The sequence below is a fragment of the Phascolarctos cinereus genome, unplaced genomic scaffold (assembly GCF_003287225.1).
Source record: "Phascolarctos cinereus isolate Bilbo 61053 unplaced genomic scaffold, phaCin_HiC Scaffold_726;HRSCAF=1367, whole genome shotgun sequence".
Lineage (NCBI taxonomy): Eukaryota > Metazoa > Chordata > Mammalia > Diprotodontia > Phascolarctidae > Phascolarctos > Phascolarctos cinereus.
The window spans coordinates 61,808,289-61,830,182 of record NW_027556098.1 but is presented as its reverse complement, the minus strand read 5'-3'; the positions used below and the strand labels follow the sequence as shown (position 1 = coordinate 61,830,182).

Genomic DNA, 21,894 nt, shown 5'->3' with positions numbered 1-21,894 from the left:
TAAGAGGCTAATGGGCTACCTTGGTCACTCTTGCAATACCTTACTATCTAGAATTTGGTTTATGTTATAATGTTTTCTGGAGGTCATTGTTAAATTAAAGATACATTAAATGAATGATAACACATTAATCTAACCTTCATTCAACTCCTTCCTTAACTTTAGCACCAGATGTTTTGGCAGGGATTAGGTTATCAGCTTAAGGAGCCTGAGAGAGCTGGGCTCTGTGTGAGTGAGTCTTAGGACAGGTAAATTTTGATAAGAAGATACAGAGACTCACAGAGTCTCAAAGCTAAAAGGGATTTCAGAGGCCAAATCCAAAGGTTACCCGATCCTGAATCCATTCTATGATATCCTCAACAAGTGGTCATATAGGTTCTAAGTAAAGACCTCTAGTTAAAAGAAACCACTATTTCAGAGGAAGCTCACTCCACTTTTGGACAGCTCTGACTGTTAAAAAGTTTCTCCTTATAATCAAGCCTGAACTTGCTCTTCTGCAATTTCTACTCATTTCTGCTAGCCCTGACCTCAAGGGTCAGGAGAAAATTGTGAAGCATGGGGTGCCTTGGATGAGGCCAGATGTGAATGGAATAAATATACTCCTGGGTAGGGAAGGGCAATAGAAGGGCACTGAGGGAAAAAAGAAAAATAACAACTTGGGAATTTTGCCTGGGGCCAGACAATAATAAACCAGTAATCAATAAACAAATATTTCATTACTCTTGACAAGTAGGATCATGGTCAAGTTTTAATCTAAGTCTCAAAACTAGAATTGCTCTTTTTTAATCACATAAACATTTTCTTTTCACCAGATAGTAAAGGGGCTTGTCTTAGTTAACCACCAAAGCTGTTTCAGACCTGAGGAGGGGGATTAGGTATTATTTATTTGTTACTACCTGACAATTGGGCAGGATTGAGATTTGCTAGTACTTCATTTCTACTTTGACCATCTTTCTAATAATCTTTGGAACTCTTCAACACTGGTCATAGATTTATTTTATTATGAGAGGCAAGATTGCCTAATAGGTGGAGTACTGAACCTTGCATCAAGAAACCTGAGTTCTGTTCCTGCTTCATGCACTTTCTGGCTGTGTAGGTATGTATCAGCAAATCTCCTAGAGCCTCAGTGTTCCTCATGTGTAAAATGGAGATAATAATACCTCCCACTATCTACCTCAGAGGCTTGTGGTAAGAAAAGCATATATAAATGTGAATAGTTATTATTGCCCTCAGTTTTTAGAGGGAGTGATAACCTTGCAACCTCTCTTTGGATCTCCTCAACTCTCCATTGACAGGAAAGGAGAGAAGACCAAGGTAGTAATAGAATAAGGGATTCTTTTGAGAAAGAGCCACACAAACAGCTGTCTCTTGTTATTCTCACCACACCAACAATATTAAGCAGAGAAGACTTGGTGGTCCTGAGGAAGACTTGAGTTTCCAGTTACCAATGTATAAAGGGAGGAGGCCAATCAATCTAATCAACAAATATTTATTGAACTCCTAGCATGCGAAAGGTTTCTTCTGTCCTTCCCTCCAACCTCACCTCATCCCCAAGTCTTCTTTCTACACTGATCCATTCTCCTTTTCTCCCCTGTTATGAATGATATTCAGTCACTGAAGAGAAGCCTAGAAGGTATTTGACAGCAGTTCAAATGTGTATTTGGTTACTTTCCCAAAGGCCAAGGAAAAACAGCTCCTGAGTCTGAAGGGTCTGGTGGAAAGAGCTGTGGGTTTGGAGTCAGAGAATCTGGGCTTGAGTCCCAGCTCTCATGCTTACTAGATTTTCAGCCTTGTGCTGAAAATTCTTCTTTCTGACCCTCAGTTCTCCCTATCTGTAAAATGGAAGCAAGTATTCTTATACTACTTACCCTACAAATGTATTATGAGAAAAGCACTTTGTAAGCCTCACCATATTTTGAAAGTGAGTTCCTATTCTTAATAAAAAAGGATTTAAGGGATTAAAAAGAAAGAGGGGAAAGGGGTAGAAAGGACCCAGGAGGCCAAATGATAACTCAGGTATTTAAAAAAGGGTGGTAGGAAGTAATGATTGCAACTTTGAAAATGCCTCTATTTCTCAGTGTTAGCTCTGAGCAGGAGCCTCATCAGCAGATCTTCTTTAGGGCACTGAGATAATGGCGAAAAGGGAGGAGAATTGTCATTCTGTCAATTGGTGCTAAAAGAAAAAAATTCAGAGATGCCTATATAAAGAGTCTATACCGACACACACTAGTTACAAGGCATATTAGGTGGGACTGTCATTTCCCTGTCTCCACATGCCCCTCCCTGTCTCTAGCCTCAAGCTGCCTGGCACCCCATAATGACTTTCTTTCCCCTTCCAAGTTAGCCTTGATATTCCTTTTAACCTGATTTCACTCAAATAAAAACCCAAAGTGGAAACAGGACGGGGAAGGGAAAAGAACACACATAATGTAGCAGGGAACTGGACCTTAAGCACCCGTCGTAGAGGTAATATATTAGCCCATAATCTCCACTGCCTCTGTCTCTAGAAAATGAAGTGGGGAATTCTGGGGGAAATTTTACAAGCCTCCATTGATGGGTCTCAGTAAGGAGGAATGGTTGTCTTTTGGACTGCTATATCTCTTCTTGGTTTTCAAGGCCTTCAGGAATTTGGTTAAACCCTATCTATCCAAACCTTAATAACCATCCCTCTCTAAATATGGTTTGCCAAGTCCATAAACCTTGCCAAGTAGTCTACTTTTCCAACTTACTATGGACATCTGCTATACGTCCCACCAAACCAACCTCAAACTTAGCAGATCTGGAACAGAATGTTTTATCTTCTCCTTTATATCTGCTTCTCCTTCCTTTTCTTTTATCTACTTGTGGTACCAGAACCTAGTCTGAGGAAACTCTGGAGTCATCTTAGACTGTTCCATCTTCTTTCCACCTCTCTTCCCAAATTCAGTCTACCAGTTGACTGTCTCCAGAATATCTCCCATTTGTCTTTCTTTTTCCACTCATACTACCATTACTTACACTACTGTACTTGTCTCCCCGCTGGTCTTGCCACTGCTCCCTTTTGTCTCTTTCCTCTAATCCATTCTTTATATATAGCTACCAGAATATTTTTACTAATGCAGAATGATATGGTCTTCCCAGTTCAACAAAGTTGCAACTAGTGCAGTTTAACAGAGCTTTGCCACAGAATCCTAACATGGTATGTCAGGAGCAGGTGAGGAGGGCAAGGGAAGGGATGAAGAGGGTATATGCTCCCTCACCATGGTGACTGTTGTCTGCACCTCATCTTACCAATCTGAGCTGGTTTGTTTCTCTGTGCAGTGAACTCATCTATACATTGGCACCCTTAGGATCTCATCCTTGTGGTTTCTTTTCTTGGGCATAAATTCTGTTAAGCCCAAGGGGCCTGCCTTGCCCCAAATGCCATGTGGAATGAGTGCTAAACTTCCTAGGGGTATTAATGAAATCTGTGATTTCATTAATTTGAGGAACTCCTGGCATATAGAGAAACTACTGCAACCTTGACTATAATTATAATCATAGAGCACCTTTTTTGTATCTTGGACCCCTTTCAGAATAATGTTTTTAAATGTATAAAATACACAGGATTGCTAAGAACACCAACTGTATGAAACAAGTTATCAGAATAAAAGAAAAAATTCACAGACACTCTGAAATCTGTCCACAGACTCCAGATTAAGATAATCTCTTAGAGAGAATTTTGTGGAAGAACTGGTTACATGAGTTGCCCACAGGTCACATAACCAGTTTGTGTCAGAGTTAACACTTTAACCCACAAATTCCTGATTCCAAAGTTAGCCCAGTATCTATTATGACATTCTGTTTCTCTGCTTTGCACATAGTTGACACCCATCAACTAGCATTTATTAAACAAACACCTGCTATGTCATGCACAGTGCCAGATACCTGGAATGCAAAGAAAAATTTAAACCCTTGTGGAGCTCGCATTCTTATAAATATTTGTTGAATAAAATACTTCTTTTTGTATCCCCTGCAAGATAATGCAATGCTGAATACATAGTAGGCATTTAATAAATACCTGTTGATTTAAAAGACTGCCTGAAAACTCTTAGTATTTTCTGCTACCTGGAAAAACGAAAATCCAATCATCTTTACGTGGCATTAAAATTCTCCATTATTTCCCTAACCTAGACTCTCTCTTCCACATGATCACCCATCACGTGCTTGAAGGGAAAAGCCTTCGTGCCTGTCTTCATCTATTCAAACCCTATCCATCCTTTAGGGATACATTGCCTTGTCCATCCCTCAGTGATCTCTGCTTACTCTGATTAGGGTATTTATTGCATTACTCATTTGACAACCAATCATGAACTGCTTTGTGATATCTCATTGTTTTGGGGGGAGTTCATTTCTCATTGATTTTTCATCTTGTCAGCTGGAAGGTAAGTTTATTGAGGGTAAGGCTCATGCATCATTCTATCACCCCACAAAGCACCTCACAGAGTTCCTCCTACAAAGTAGTTACTGAATGTCTTCCTAGGGAGACTTTCAAGCAAATGAATGTGTAGTTAACCTGGACTGTGATCCGAACCATACTTGGGGACCATCCTTTTGTGGCATTTAGTCCTGTACCCCCAGTATTCAATTCATAACTACTAATACCTAGATCTGTACCCCTAGAGTAGGGGGATTTAAAACTATTTTCAGTCAAGCAATTTGCACCTCAGAATAAGCATGCTTAAAGCTTTCAGACAAATTCGCAGCTTCACACTTAACCACCCACAAATCCCGGATTTGTGATCCAATCTTAGTTTGGGGAACACCATACTGATTACTGAAAACCACTATGCTCTATGTTATTATGGTTAAGAATATAATGATTATTGTATCTGATCTGTGCTCTCCAACCTTACTCATCCCCAGTCCTCAGCTGCAGCCATTCCGTGGGGCATAGCACATTGCTGGGTTAGAGAGAATCTCAATAGGATGATGAGAATATGTCAAGATCATTCCACAGGAGGTTCAGTTGAAAGCTCTGGGGGTAAAAAGAGGACTAGCTTGGAGAAGAGAAGATTCAGATGGAACTAGATAACTACCCTTCAAGCACTTGACGGGTGATCAGGTGGAAGAGAGATTTGACCCTAGTGAACAGAACTAGAAGCAGTAGATGTAAGTTCTATTCAGTATAAGGAAATATATCCTAACAATTATAGCAAACCAAAAATCAAAAGGAGTGCCTTGGGAGGTAATGGGGCTCCCTCCTGCCCCACTGGAGGGCTTCAGGCAAAGGGTATATTTGCAGGAGATGTTGTTTTATTCAGGTACAGACAAGCTGGAAAGCCTCTAGTGTCCCTTCCAACTTGGTCATTATGTGATTCTGTAAACACTTGCTAACTTTCTCTCTAAAGACTCAAAACACTGTTTCCGGGGGACTCAGCAATAGACAGGGAATATGGTATAGAGACTAGAAATACTCATACCTCATTGTTACGCCTCCCTGAGGTCACTGGGCAAATTCTTATTCTGCATAAATCTATAAAATGGAAAACAGCATGTTTGACCTGCTTCCCTGATGTCTGGGGAAGGGCCATTGAGAATGATTTCAGTGTTCCTTCTGCAAATGCTTATAAGGGAGAGTGCTGACTCGGAGAGTTGGGAGATGAGTTTACATCAGTAAACCCTGCTGGAATTCTTTGGGATATAAAGATGTACATATACACTATATGTTCATCCTTTTATTTATATACACACACAAACAAGAGTTTTCAGAGATGGAAATGAAGCCAGATTTCCCATAAGCATTAAAACTCAGGGAAACTGGTGTTGGCTTTGCTAACCTTTTGCTGTCCCCCTTCCATCAGTGACACCTCCTTCAAGCTGTGCCTGCATATACTTCAGAGACTGCAAACAATATGGTAGTTGACCTCTTCCAACATCTCTGGTTAGATGCCATTTATCCCTGTTCACACCCACTCTTCTGTCCCAAGTTGGGTGTATTTGCAGCTGTGTCTTCTACTTGTCTAAGTAACTGCATGAGCAAAGTAAGAGATTTACTACTGGGAGAAAACATAGCCCTTCAATTTCCTGAGGACTGTCATGGGTGGCCTTTGTCAGAGGGATACAACCACATGTGTAAATGGCAGAGCTGTGCAGGGAAATAGCTTCTGGGATGGATTGGGGAGTGATAAGGGGGAAGAGGAATAAGGCATAAAGGACAGAGAGGGAGAGATGGACACAGCATTGTAAAAAATATTCCCTATTCTGTTGGCCTCAATAAGTAATCATTTCAAATCAATTTGACAGATAATTATCAAGCACTTACTATGTCCTAGATCATGTGTTTGGTACAAGCAAATTTATAGAGGTCAGAGTCAGTCTTGGTAGTGGAACTGAGATCAAGTGAACAGCCCAACATAGAGGAGGAAAGGAACAGAGAGAGATGTCTTAAACTATCTCAGATACCCTCCAAAATGGAGGCAACCAATGAGAAATGGGGAAGGTAGGGAGCTGTCACTGAGTTGCCTTCTATTCCAGGGGTCCTTTGAAATTTTGGGAGATGGAAAAAGGCAACTCATTGACATCAGTATTAGTTTTAAGTGTGAAATTCTGGGGGTCTGCCAGCAGACCTTCTTCCTTCTAGAGTTGTACCTGGTCAGGAGGGACACATTTAGGACCCAAAAGCTTCCCTCCTCACGCCACAGGAAAGCTTTTGTGTCAAGCCCTGCCAACATGAGATATTCTCTAGTCTGATTTGAGGTAATAGAAGCTGTATAGGAACAAATGAAAAAAGGAAATAGTTTGATTCCTGATTTTTCACACTGCATGGGAGGCCTCTATAATTTTTAGGTTGAGATGTTAAACATTGTGAAAATGTTAAGAACCCACTGAGGCCAGGGTTCTGGATTCTTTCCAAGAGAAAAAGAGAGACAGACATAGGGGAGGGGAGAAGAGAGAGCTAGATACATGTGGATAGCTGAGTGGACACTCAAAGATTAGGTGGGGCTAAGGCACCAGAATTGGGAGCAGATAAGCTAATAGAATAGGACTTGCCCCCCTCTCTATGCGCCATCGGTCAGTGCTCCATTGTTCCTGTTATAGAAATGCAGCTGGATGGGAAGGAAATATGAAACAGAACAGAAATTCCTCCCATGTTCTGCAGTCCCGGTTGGAAGATTCTGAGAGAAAAGCAAATAAGAGGAAATAACCGACACTCAACTCTGAACTAGGACCTCAATCCTGTCACACAGGGACTTTCCCCTCTGAACTTGGCTCCCATTCAGTTCAATTCAGCATGCATTTATGGAGCAACTAAAAAGCTTGTCTCACTCACAAAAAACCCTGTGATGAGGGGAGTGTGAGCATCATGATGCTCTTTCTGAGACTAAGGCTTAGAAAGTGAAAGCGAAGCTGAGACACATTTAAGTGACTTGTTCATAGGAACTTAACGCAGCTAATGGCAATGGAGCTCAAACTTGGGTCTTCATCTCTGAGTCTAGGAAAAGCAGAGTTTATTGCAGTTTGTCCATTATTTAAACAGCTGTACTTTCTAGCCACATTTCTTCAGGTCCCCTTATGAGCTTAAAAAAGCTTTTTTGAATTTAACAACTTTAGTATCATTTAGTTGGCTTGACTAGCCTTCATTCCTGTTATTTCTCTAAATATCACATTTTCATAGATTTGGAACTTGAAGGGACCTTAATGCCAGTAATCCAGTTCCTGGGGAGGCCGAAGGTGGTGGATAACTTTGAGTTCAGGAATTAAGATCTGATGTCCCACACTAAGTCTGGAACCAGTATGGGGAGACCCTGGGAGAAGGGAACCATCAACATGACCTAAGAAAGCTCAAAATGGAGCAAGTCAAAGCCCCCATAGTTATCTGTAATGGGTCTGTTGAGTAACCAGTGCACTTTCAGTCTGGGCAAGATAGGGAGACTCAGTCTCAAAATATAAAGCCACAAGTTCCAAAAGAGCCAGAATTTGAATCCAACCTCATATTCTTAATCTGTACTCCTTCTACCATGCCACAATGTAGTGGGGTATCCCACCTTGTCTTTTTTGCATCATGACTAGTATCCTTGGAAGCAGTGCTAGGTCAGTTTATAATCAGTACTTCAAAGAAACTTAATGCAGAAGACCTGGTGCTTCCCTCTTGGCTCAGGAATGCCTTTATTTTTTCCAGGTAACTCATAGCTAGTCTTTGACCTCTCCGGCACTGAGCCTCTGAGAGGAACTTCCTCTTTCCGTTTTCATTCTTGATGCTAAGTAGAGAGGGACTCTAGAGTGGCCTGAATATCAAGCATATTTAATTTAGCTGATGTTTGTCAAGTTAATAATAATAATAATAATAATAATAATAATAATACATTTTAGACCCTTTCCCAGAGCCTAGCAGTTTCTTGTTCATAGTAGGTGCTCAGTCAATCTTTGGTGAATTGGATTATCCCCATTTTACAGATGAGAAAACTTAACCTCAAAGAGTGATAATGAATTAATTACTCAGAGTCACACAGTTAATAAGTGATGAAGCCCAGCTTGGAGCCCAGGTCCTCCCACCTCAAGTCCTATACTCATCACTATTACATCTCTTCTCCCAGTCTTATATGGAGGCATAACAAAGGGTAAGAGATCTAGGTTTTCATTGTAATGGTAAGTCACTTGCCCATACTTAGGTTTCCTCATTTGTAAAATAAAAGACTTGAACTAGATCTACTCTAAAGCTAAAATCCTAAAATTCCATGATCCTCCATACCAGCTGTATGTACCTTAGCAAGTCCCTTACTGTCCCTGGGGTTCATTTTCCTCATCTGTAAAATGAGAGTAAGAACACTTGCACTACCAACTACCCAGTGCTATTGTGAAGAAAAGGCTTTGGAGACCTTGAAGGGCTATAGAAACAAGAGCTATAATTATATAACTGCTTTGAAATGTATGTGTAGGGGTAAAGGGGGAGGAGACTCAGAATAGGGAGGAGGATTTCTTACACAGAAAGTGTCTCTGGATGGAGGTGCAACTCTAAATCCCAGTGGCCTCTCAGCTCCAGTTTGATGTTGGGATGAAATAAAGTACTTGTAAATCACTGAACATTTAACTAAAGAGAAGCTTCACTAGGCCTCGTCGAAAGGAAATGGAACATTAGCTTCTCTGGACTCGTCTGCATCTGGAAATTCAGCTGGTCAGGCAGTCATCAGGGTATAACAACTCAAGTGACCTTAGGACCCCAACAAGTCTGAGAAGCTAAGACTATATGAGGTTGGGACCTTTTCTGCCTCCCTGATCTGGAAGCTGAAACAAGGAAGCAGGGACCAGTCAGATGGGAGGAGGGCAGCTGTGTCAGGGTCAGGGAAGCTACAACAGGAAACCTGGTCCTATCATACTGGACCTCAAAGAAATGATATTATGATAGCCTTTTGGAGCTGGAAGAGACTTTGGACATCATCTAACCAACCCTTTCATTTTTCACATGGGGAAACAGTCTGAAAATGGTGAGGCAACTGGGCTGAGGCCATATTGGAATTGATTCAATGAATGGAATGCTGGGCCTACATCCAGGAAGAGCTGAGTATAAATGCATGGTCAGATGCTTATTATCTGTGTGACCCTAGACAAGTCACTTTCATTCCCTTCCCAGTCCAATGTTCTTTCTACTGTGTCTCACTGCAGAAAAGGATACACTCATTTGGAACTGTGCCCAGAAAGTTGCCCAAGTGTGTATATCCTTTGACTCACCTATACAACTACTAGACCAGTAGTCCCAAAGAAATTAAAGAAAGAAGAAAAGTATTTATGTGTACAAAAATATTTGTAGTATCACTTTTCCTGGAAAAGAAATATTGGAAGGGACAGCTAGGTGGCACAGTGGATGGAGCATCAGCCCTGGATTCAGGAGGACCTGAGTACAAATGCAGCCTCAGACACATTTTACTTACTAGCTGTGTGGTCCTGGGCAAGTCACTTAACCCCACTGCCTAACAACAACAACAAAAAAAGACAGAAAAAAAAAAAGAAAGAAATACTGGGGCTATCTTATTGAAGAACAACTAAACCAACTGTGATATGAGTGTAAATGAATAATATCATGCCATAATAAATGATGAAATAGACAATCTCAGAGGAACCTCCATGAACTGATGTAGAGCGAAGTGAGCAGACCTAGAGAACAATTTATACAATAACATCATAGGGAAAAACAACTTTGAAAACCTTTACAATTCTGCTCAATACAGTGATAAACCACAAATATAAAGGAATGAAGGTCCAATCACCTCCTGACAAAGAAGTGATGAACTTAAAAGACAGATACATATGTGTGTGTGTGTGTGTGAATGTATGTATGTATATGTACATAAATGAAATGGCTGTGGGAATTTGTTTTGCTGAACTGAGCAGCTATGACATTCCATGTCCATCATCAAGAATCTTCATAAGCTGTCTTCTCATGCTTGGAAATCTCTCCTTCCTCATCTTTGTCTCCTGGTTTCAAACTCTGGCTTCCTTGAAACCCCAGTTAAAATCTTACTACAAAAAGCTTTTCCTGATTCCCTCTAGTGCTTTTCCTTTATTAAGTATCTCCAATTTATCCCGCATATATCTTATTAACATGTTGTTTCTTCTAATAGACTGTGAGCTCCTTGAGGGAAGGAACTGTTTTTTGCCCTTTTTTTGTTATCCCCAATGCTTAGAATGATGCCTGGTACATAGTAGGTGCTTAATAAATGTTTATTGGCTCTGTATTGAGAGTTTTACTTGTTTTTTAAATTTACTCTATGGTGTAATAGAAGTGACAGACTAATTTTTTAAATGAATGTTAATTAAAAAAACTATTTTGCAAAGTTAAAAAAAAAGATACTGCTCAAACCATGCTACCTCAAGCTTTGGACCAAGTATTCCTTTAAATTTTTTGTTACAGTGAAATAAATACTGGCTTCAGAATCAAAGGATATTGGTTTAAATCCAGCTTCTGATGCATACTATCTGTAACTTTGGATAAGTCATTTAACCTCCTGGGAACTATTTTTCATTAGTAAAATGAGGAAGTTGGCCTAGATGAGGTCCTTCCCATTTTTAGTTCTGTGTTCCTTTTATCCCCCAATTCTTCTCTTAGATGGAGTGTGACCAGTAAAATCTAGACTGCAATTCACTTTTCAAAAAATCCACAATCTGCCCCCCAGTTGAATGTTGTCTTCTTGACCTTTCTTCAGATCAGAACTGACTTCTGTTGAAGTGTTGAAGAGCATTCCTAGAGCTTCTCTTTCTTTTTCGGAGGCAATTGGGGTTAAGTGACTTGCCCAGGGTCACATAGCTAGTAAGTATCTGAAGCCAGATTTGAACTTGGTTCCTCCTGACTCCAGGACTGGCACACTATCCACTGAGCCACCCAGAGTCTCTTAAAGGTCAGAAGTAGGGAATCATGGTTAGCCAAGCAGCAGACGAGATCTGGGGGGTGCCTCACTATGAAAGCCTTCTATAATGTTATATACTGTGCTACCTTTACTTTGAAATCCACTAAATCTTCCACATTACTCAATGCATAGGCTTGACTGTTGAGCCTGGAACGGGGTGAGGAACCTGTGGCCTCGAGGCCCCATGTGGCCCTCATGGCTGCAGGTTCTCCACCTCTGGTCTACAGCCCTACAGTGCTATATTGAACCTGGGTAGCCACCTACCTCAGTTTACCTGGATCTCAAAAAGTTCTAACTAGGTTCAGTTAATTGGGGACCTACAGGCCTTGGGATCCCTACTTATTGCTTGTACACAACCATCTAGACTCTCAGGATGGGAGGAGAGGATGGTGGTGTTGTTTACGTTGCCTAAAATAGGCAAGGACTTATCAGATAGTTCTTTCTTATACCCACTGCCCAGCAAAAACAGAAGTGATAGCAATTAGGAATCTGGAACTCAGCAAGAATTTTCCCAATGGTTTCCCAAATTAGCACTTGTTTATTACTTTATTAAAAATTTTTCTTACTACAATAGGTCCAATAGATCTTTAAGTAGTCAGGGGAGAACAGTATAATTTTTCTTTTGAAATATATCTAATAGTAGGAAATAATTTACAATACATACCAATATATTCATTCAGTGCTAAATTTTGCTTATTATCTCCAACTGTCATAAAGTTATTCTACCATGTGCCCACCTGTAGCTCTAAAATCCAAATTAGTTGTCATATGTTCAACCTAGCTTTGGAAATCAGAGGACTTGGGTTAGAAGATCACCTCTGGCATTTACTGTCTGTGACAAATCATGGGCAAATCACTAAACCTGTCTGAGTCACTGACTCCTAAATGGGGGAATTGGACTAAGACCGCTAAGTTCTCATATAGCTTTAAATCCTCCAGTCTTACTATGCAATCAATAAATACTTATTGGGCATCTACTTGCACAACTATCCTACATGTTATCATTGGAAAGAACACTAGATTGGGGACTTGAGTTCTGGTCCTCATTCTGCTACTTAACAGCATTGTATACCCATGCAGTCCCTGGCACATAGTAGGTACCTGATGAATGTTTATTGATTGATATAATCCTTTCATCTTTCCTAGCCAATTTTCTCATCTGTAAAATGAGGATATTAAAAATCTCTTCCCTATATCATCTAGTGGCTGTGAATATCAAATGAGATCATAGTTTTTGAAAAGCTCTCACACAGTGCATTATCTATATCAAGTCTGCAATAAATATTTGTTGACGAATTGAAAATGCTTACAAAACTTAAAAACCACATACAAATTTAAGGTTATCATGTACCTAGTGGTATGCTAGGTGTTCTAGAGGACTACTAAGATGTGATGCTTGTGGAAAACAGGAAACTGGGGAAAAAATTTGCAACAAGTATCTCTGATAAAGGCCTCATTCCTCAATTTCACAGGGAATTGAGGCAACTTTATAAAAATAGGAGCCATTCCCCAGTTGTTAAGTAATGGAAGGATATCAACAGGCAATTTTCATAAGAAATCAAAACTATCAATAAATAGTCACATGAAAAAATACTCTAAATCACTACTGATTAGAGAAATGCAAATTAAAAACAACTTTGAGTTACCTCACACCTATTAGTCTGGCTGATACAACAGAAAAAGAAAAAGACAAATGCTGGAAGGAATATGGAAAAATTGGGACACTAATACAGTGTTAGTGGAGTTGTGAACTAGTCCAACCATCGTGGAGAATAGTTTGGAACTATGCCCAAAGGGCTATAAAACTGCATACTCACAGCATACCCTCTGACCCAGCAATACCACTACTAGGTCAGTATCCCAAAGATATGAAAGAAAAGGAAAAAGGACCTATTTGTACACAAATACTTATAGTAGCTCTTTTTGTGGTGGCAAAGAATTGGAAATTGAGGGGATGCCCATTAGTTGTGGAACAGCAGAACAAGTTGTGGTATATGGTTGTGATGGAGTACAATTGTGCTGTAAGAAATGACAAGCAGTGAGGTTTTTCTTTTGTCTGTGTTTTGTTTCACAACATGATTAATATGGAAATATGTTTTGCATGACTACACATGTATAACCTATAAAGAATTGCTTGCCTTCTCAATGAGGGGGGTGAGGAGGGAGGAAAGGAGAGAATTTGGAACTCAAAGTTTTAAAAACGAATGTTAAAAATTACTTTTTACATGTAAGCGGGGAGTGGGGGATAAAATATTAAATTTTTTTTAAAATGACAAGCAGGATGCTTTCAGAAAAACCTGGGAAGACTTATATGAACTCATGCAAAATGAAGTGAGCAGAACCAGGAGAACACTGTACACAGTAATACCATTAATGTAAGGATGATCAACTCTGAAAAAATTACTCTTATCAAAAGAAAGAACCAAGACAATTCGTAAGAACGCAAGATGAAAAACACTATCTCCAGAGAGAGAAATGATGAATTGTGAATGTAGACTGAAGCATACTTTTTAAAAACTTTCTTTATTTTTATTGTTTTGTGTCTTCTTTTGCACTTGGCTAATATGGAAATATGTTTGGCATGACATCACACATATAATCAAAATCAGAAGTAAAATCTTACCTTCTCAAGGGGGGGCGGAGAAGGGAGGGAGAGAATTTGTAATTCAGTTTTTTAAAATTAACTGTTAAAATATTTTACATGTAATTGGGAAATATCTAATGAAATAAATAGAAATTTTTTTTATGTGATGCTTGTCCTCAAAGAGCTTACAATAAAATTGGGGAGACAAGACTTTCATACCTGAAACAACAAAATCACGTATTAAGTTCTGGAACATGTCAGGAATTTGAAGATGGGAGAGATCAATGTTGGGTGGAGTAGTCAGTCAAGACTAAGTAGAGGGGTAAGAGGACTGTGAACAGATGGGGTAGATCTGTAGGAACTGATAACAAGAAAATAAGTAGAACCAAGAGTTCAAAGCATAGTGACTACAATGATGTAAATGAATTAAGGATTGTGAAAAAGAAGTTGAACTGAGTAATAGTAAAACCAGTGATGTCCTGGAAGACAAAATGAAACGGAGCTCCATCCTCATCACTGAAGGTCTGGGAACAACCAGGACAGAGTAGTGTATACATTGTTAGTTAGATAACAGTCACTGTCTCAATACATTTTGTGTAATTAATTGTTTGCTTTGTGAAAGGAAGGGGTTCCGTGAGTTGGGATGCAATGACCAATAATGTAAAGGTAAACCGTTAGTTTTATATCACCTAGATTTCCCTCTGTATCCCTCTTCTCCCTACCCCATCCCAGAGAACTATCTTTTATAATAAACAATACTTTTTTTTAAAAAAATTATATTTTTTAACAAAACTTATTAATATGTCAAAAAATTCTGACATTATATGCAATATTTCACACCTGTGGACCTCCCAGACTTTCAGTGAAATGAGGGAGGGGGACTAATCATATATTTCTTCTTTGGGACCAACCTTGTTCTTTGTATGTGGGTTTTTTGAGTTGCCCCCCCCTTTTTTGGGTGCTTCTTACATTGTTGTAGTCATTGGATATGTTGTTTTCCTGGCTTTGCTTACTTCACTTTGCATCCATTCATATGAATCTTTCTATGCTTCTCTGTATTTGTTGGATTATTTCTTATAGCCTAGTGATATCCCATTATATTCATGTCCCACAATTTGTTAAGATTTCTAAACTGTTAAATCCAGTGGCCTTTTCTTGGTACTCTTCCTTTTTGATCCCTCTGCATCATTTGACACTGTTGACCACCCCCTCCTCATGAAATCTCTCCTCCTTTGTTTCTGTTACATCACGGTTCTCCTACCTGTAAGACAGATCATTCTCACTTCCCTTTTCCTGATCATTATTCTCCTGTTTATCAAGTTTTCAGGTGAGACAAAAGTCTGCCCTAAGCAGAACTTATGTTTCTGCATTCTTTCCCTTGGTAATCTCACTAGTTCCCATGGGTATAATTATGATCTTTATGCAGATGACATATCTCTGTGTGTGTGTGTGTGTGGTGTGTGTGTTGTGTGTGTGTTTCTGGCTCTGATTTCTCTCCTGAATCAGTCTTCTACGGCCAGTCATCTCCTGGATGTTCCATGACATCTCAAACTCCATATATCCACCCTGCCCAAGTCACCCTTCTCTAGACTTCTCTAGACAGGGTACCACTGTCCTCCCAGTCACCCATATCTGAAACCCAGGAGTCATCCTTGACATTTTGCTCTCATTCAACCACTGCATCCAGTCAAGTCCAAACTCTGCTTGATCCATCTCTGCTGCTTTTGCACCTGTCCCCATCTTTCCAATCATATGCCTATTCTCCAGTTTGGAGCCCTTATCACTTCTTATCAAAAGACTACTGCAGTGGTCTCCTAACTAGTCTCCGTACCTCCAGTCTCTTCTTTCTTTAATCTCTTCTCTTCATAGTTACAAAGTGACAAATTCATAAAACACAGATTTGGCCACATCACCCCTTCCTACTTCAAAATCTTCCATGGCTCCCTACTTCCCATAGAATAAAATCCAAACGCTTCTTGGCTTAGCATTTAAAGCTCTCCACAATCAGATATTCCTACCTGTCTTTCCAATATTGTTTCACATTACTTCCCATCTTGTATTACTTGTTATTATATTACTTCACAGTCACTGGACTGCTCACTGTTCACCACATATGACATTCTGCCTCAATAACGATGTCTTAAGTGCAAGGAGTACTCCAAGTCCAGAATCTGCTTCCTTTTCACCTCCTCTCCGTATTATTGAAATATGCACACATATTTTTAAAAATTCATTGATCCCAGGTCAAGAATCCCTATTAGAAACATAGTCTCGGGGCAGCTAGATGGCACAGTGGATAGAGCATCGGCCCTGGATTCAGGAGGACCTGAGTCGAAATCTGACCTCAGACATATAACACTTACTAGCTGTGTGACCCTGGGCAAGTCACTTAACCCCATTGCCTGAAACAACAACAAACAAAAAACATAGTCTCTATTTTCCTACTTGTATACTTTTATATCCTGCTATTAGAATATAAACTCCTTGAGAGAACATTTTTTTTTCTTATTTGTGTCTCCCAGTTCTTAGCAGAGTACCTTCCACGTAGGCTGTTATTATTCATTAAATTGAACTGAACTGAGGGAGTACAGGCATTGATAACTTCCCTCTGACCACAGTGAAATTTGCCTGCCATTATCAAACCTAAAGTGTAGGATGAACTTTGATTTAAGTCTGATTTTTAATTTCTCAGTTTTGTACATTCTGCTAATGGTGGGAGTTTTCCAGAAGCTTGCTCCATTATTAAAATCAGGCCAAATCTCAGATTCTAATCAAAATCCAGAACAAACTAGCTTTCAGATGATATATCTGAAAAGCCATCAGATGATGGCTTCTGAGTCCTCATTTGGCCTATTAATAAATATTAAATACTAGCTGTGTACTGGATACTGTGGAGAAATTCACAGGAAAAAAGGTAACATGGTTTTTTATCATTCAGGAGGCCAAAATCCAGTTGGGAATGCAAGGGAAAACATAACCAAAACAGAAGTGACAACAATGACTATATATACATCCAGAGGAGTGCCAAAACCAAAACAACAAAGCAAAAACCCTAAGACTGCAAAGGATGAGTTACTCCAGACTGACCAAACAGAATTCAACAAAGTTATCAATGAAACCAGTGACTGAGTTGCCCTTCTAGGCATGTACAGAGTGACCTACTTCCATTTCTAGTCCATGGACAATCAACAGAGCACAGGTGACCTCCACTTAACAGTTTCACAAAGACGTGTGCCAGAAACCTCCCAAAGAAGAGGTATTTAAATCCAGATGCAAACCTTGATTGAAAACACCTACAAAACAGTATATTGTTTCTCTCTCGTAAATAGGATGGATGTTTCAACCCATTTCATGGTTACAGGTAATATCACCTTGTATATTCTGTGGAGATAGGTACCGCGCTTTAGGCAATCTGTCTTTGAGTCTCTTAGCCATCAAATTTAATTAAAAGGATATTCTATTTTTTAAAAGGAGAGAGTCTGAGTTCTTCATTGTTGGCTTGATTTCAAAGTCCCTAAAGGATTAACTGGGAGAAGCCCTGGTTTAAAATATATATAAATATACATACATACATACATACATACATATATATATACATATATATATACACACACACATACATATACACACACACATATATACACATACACACACACACACACACACACACACATATACACATACACACACACACACATACATATATATATATATGTATATGATTTCAAGAGACCCTTGAGGGTCATTCCCCCATTACTGAGGGAGGGGACAAAAAAAATGAAGATGTGATTAGAAGAAATCTGTAAAGGAAATCTAAAATCTAGTCCAGCCTGCCTTCATGTTGCAGGTAAAGAACACTGGTAAAGCAACTCTGCAATTGAAAAAGTACCAGACTAGAACTAAGGAGTGAGAAAACCTTGGTTCTTGACTTCTTAGATGTGTGACCTTGGGCAGAGTTCTTCATGCCTCTCCTTCCTCATCTGTATGACGGGAAGTCACTCTGCTCTAACACTTCTGATTCTATCGGATGGTTCTCTGAAGCAATGATTCCATAGGGAGAAAATCCACGCTGTTAACGCTGACACTCAGAATTTCCCATTGGTGACCTCAGTTTCTGTGTTCATGAAAAGATATAAAGAGTTGCATAGTTGAGGGGAAGAGGAGAAGAAATGGTGAAGTGAATAGAGTGCTGGGCCTGGAGTCAGGAAGACCTCAGTTCAAATCCTGCCTCCAACATTTATTAGTTGTATTTTCATTGTTCAGTTGTATCTGTCTCTTCATGACCCCATTTGGAGATTTCTTGGCAAGGACATTGGAGTGGTTTGCCATTTCCTTCTACATCTCGTTTTACAGATGGGGAAACTGAGGCAAACAAGGTTTAGTGACTTGCCCAGGGTCACATGGCTAGGAAATGTCTGAGGCCTGATTTGAATTCAGGTCTTCCTGACTCTAGGCTCAGCACTCAATCCATTGCACCACCTACCTGCTTCTTATTAGCTGTGTGACCCTGGATCTGTTTGCCTCAGTTCCTTAAATGTAAAATGAGGATAATGACTGCACCTACTTCCTAGGGCCATGGCCAAAATCGAATGAGATATTAGTAAAACACTTAACACTGTGCCTGGTACCCAGCAAACATTTAATAATTTATTTTAAGTTGCCAGTGAAAGATGTTTGCTTTCCCCTAAGGCACACACATGATATTTTGAGTCATCAAGGCCCTCAGAATAGGTCTCCTTGAGGATAGTGAAAATGTATCACTTACTGAGTCCTATGTGATTAAGGCAATGTTCATTCTTTAATAGTTTGCTGAGGTTACTAACAGTCATTCCTATGGAGAAGCAATGTGGTGCTATAGAACAAAGGCTGGATCTGAAGTCAGATAACTCGGGTTCGAGTGTCACCTTTCCTACCTACTATCTGTGTGACTCTTGGCAAGTCACTTAATTTCTTTGGGCCCATTTCCTCATCTGTAAAGATGTTGTACTACTCATCCTCTAACATCCTTTCCATCTCTTTCTATGATCCTAGGGGAAGGTTGCAAAATAAAATGAGCAGAAAAAAGAGAATACAGTCAATGACGTGTATGTATGTCTTTCCCAGCTTTAAATCTATGGTGTTCTGATATTAGGAAGGCTACAAGGAAATTGTAATTACAAGTAATTATAATGACCAATTTGAATCCTAGAGAAAACTTCTGAAAGATGATGAAACAGCTCTCTTGGTAGAGAGGTGGGGGACCAATGGTGAGGAATACTGCATACACTGGCACTGGATCACAGAAAATTCAAGATTGAGAGCTGAAAGGGATATTACAGGTCATCCAGTGTGATCTCTTCCATTTACACATGAGGAAACTGAGGCCTACAGAGGTCCTATTACTTGTTCAAGGTTACACAAGTAACAATTAGCACCACTGGTACTAAACCTAGACTCTAAAATCAAGCCCACTTTCTACATTGCCCTCTCAGACGAGGATGTTATATCACTTGGTCTTTATTAACTGTTTTTCTTTGTTTGGAGGGAGGTTTAAGGTTAAGGCTTTGGGGGTTATATCCAAAAAGGCATCAATAAAATTTATTTGAAAAAAAAGTAAAAAACACCATTAGCTAGAATTACAACTTAATTTCTGCACACCTGCATCGGGATCTACAACTGTAGAAGGATTATTTGTTGACAGTTTAATCCTGAGGAACTCCTGAGTTCCTGAGGGTGACTCCCTGGATCCAGAGTGTTTGAATTTGTAGCTCAGTGATGCATTATCATCACATATTCATGAAATTATAGGAAGTAAACACCCTAGTGGCAAAATCAAACATAATAAAAGCCCAAGCCTCATAGCATGGTTATTTTATGACAGACTGAATTTGTTTAGCCAATACTATCGTTTTCATCCTCTCCCTATATTTCCTCCTACACTTCCCCACTGCCCAGTCCTTCCTGATTACTGAAAATAGGAAGAGGGACTTAAGCAGTTTTTTTTCTTTACAGGGCATTTCATCCAATGTTTTACATCTGCCAGGTGCTCCAAAGGACAGTGATAACTCCTGTGAACAGTGCTCTACTTGCTCTGACAATGGGTTCAAGCCTGAAGTATGGGCTTTGTAAAACTTGAAGGACAGAGATCAGTGAACTAGAAAAAATGGTCTCACAAGGTCAGGTCCCAGCTTCTGTCATCTAAAGTATCTGCCATTCTGCTCTCCAAATACTCCAGTTATCAACAGGGCAGCAATCAGTCAGGGTGGAGTAGAAAAAAATGAGGTTCTCTTTAAATCCCTCTGAAATAAAGCATTGCTAGAAGAGTGTGCCCTAAGCACAGATACTGAGTGGATGTTCACACTGTGGATGTACTGCTAGCTGAGACTCAGACCTGAGCCAGCGATTGTTGGCCACCAACAGGTACCAATCAAAAGAAGAAATAACTTGGAGTGATTTAAGAGAAACCTCAGAAGATTTGTATCTTCTGATGCAGAGTGAAGTGAGAAGAACTAGGAGAAAAATCTCTACTATATAGGGTGTCCCAAGCTTAAAACCTCATGAAGACTTTTGGAATATTCTTCATAAACAACATTGTAAAACACAAACAAATTTTGAAAGACTTGAAAACTGTGATCAACAGAATGATCAGCCATGATTCAAGAGGACTGATGATGAAGCATGCTACCCATCTTCTCATAGAGAGGTGAAGGACCAAGATATGCAGAAGGAAAAACATTTTTGGATACAGTCAGTATGGGAAATTGTTTTGCATGTTGATCATGTATTTTTGTTACATTATGCTTAATTATGCATATTCGTTACAAGGATTTTGTTGTGTTGTCACCGAGGGAGAGAAAATAAATGGTTATTAATTTAAACAAATAAAGTTTAATCTTTAAAACAAAAAAAAGTAAAATTAAGATGTCACACTCATGATTTGATTGCGCCTTTCCTCTGTTGCTAATGAAGAAGCCAAAAAAATGAACTTGGGGCCTGTGGGCTTACCTGAAGTCAAGGAAGTAAAGTCCATACAAGAATAAACAACTTAAACTGATTTATTTCTAAGTGCAAGGTTGCTCTCCATTGCCCCAGAGTGATATTCATTTTTAATTCTTCAGAAACCATTGTATTCCGTCTTGAAGATATATGGCAATATAGGTAGAATATTGGTATTAAAAAGATGGGCCTTTGTTTTCATGGGAAGCTAGGAGTCATTAAAGGAGCTTTCCAATTTTTTGAAGGCCATCTATCCAATTTGGGCCCAAAAGGTTATTTATCTCTATAGTCTGTCCCATATATGTAATATATTTGTGTATATATAATTATATGTGTACATACATGTATATGTATGTGTGATGAAGAAAATGAGATTCAGAGAGAAAGGCAAGTTCTATTGGCTGTCCACCTGTTATTAATAATCTGAGCAACAGATATAGATGGAATCAGTGAATTATACGATAGGAAGTAAAGATGTGTTGATAGTGTCTTGATGTTGAGGGATGACAGGTAAACATCCAGAGTGCTCCATTAGTATCCTCAAATGTCAGGAGAAATTGAGGAAGGCTTCCAGAATATTGGATCATGGATTAATATTGGATGAGGATGTATTGATGAGATCACATACCCATCTGAATGTATGAAACTATTAAAGCTTAAAACTGCACAGAGACTTTTTTGAGATACTATATACATATATGTGTGTGTACACACACACATACACAAAGAGAGTAACTGATACATCCCTTAGCCAACGACACAACAAGATATTAAATTAATTCACCTCTTTCAGGGGGATTGGTAGAATACTGCTATGGTATAAGAAATGATGACCAAGTTAATTTTAAAAAAACATGGAAAGATTTGCATGAAATAATGCAGAGTGAAACAAGCAGAACCAAGAGAACATTATATACAGTAACAGCAATATCATTCAAAGAGTAACAATAACTAAGCTATTCTGAGTAATATGAACAT

The 21,894-nt window shown here is 39.3% G+C and overlaps 1 protein-coding gene and 1 long non-coding RNA gene across 2 annotated transcripts in view; one reads left to right on the top strand and one right to left on the bottom strand.

Annotated features, from left to right (window-relative positions):
• Positions 1–20,836, top strand: part of LOC144454470 (uncharacterized) — a 30,239-nt gene extending 9,403 nt beyond the window's left edge. The window contains exons 2-3 of the long non-coding RNA XR_013482877.1: positions 16,880–17,302; positions 19,933–20,836. This is a non-coding gene — a long non-coding RNA (uncharacterized LOC144454470). The remainder of the gene's footprint in view (positions 1–16,879; positions 17,303–19,932) is intronic.
• The window catches only part of BCOR (BCL6 corepressor), a 152,736-nt gene that overhangs the window by 85,073 nt on the left and 45,769 nt on the right, over positions 1–21,894 (bottom strand). The window lies entirely within an intron of this gene.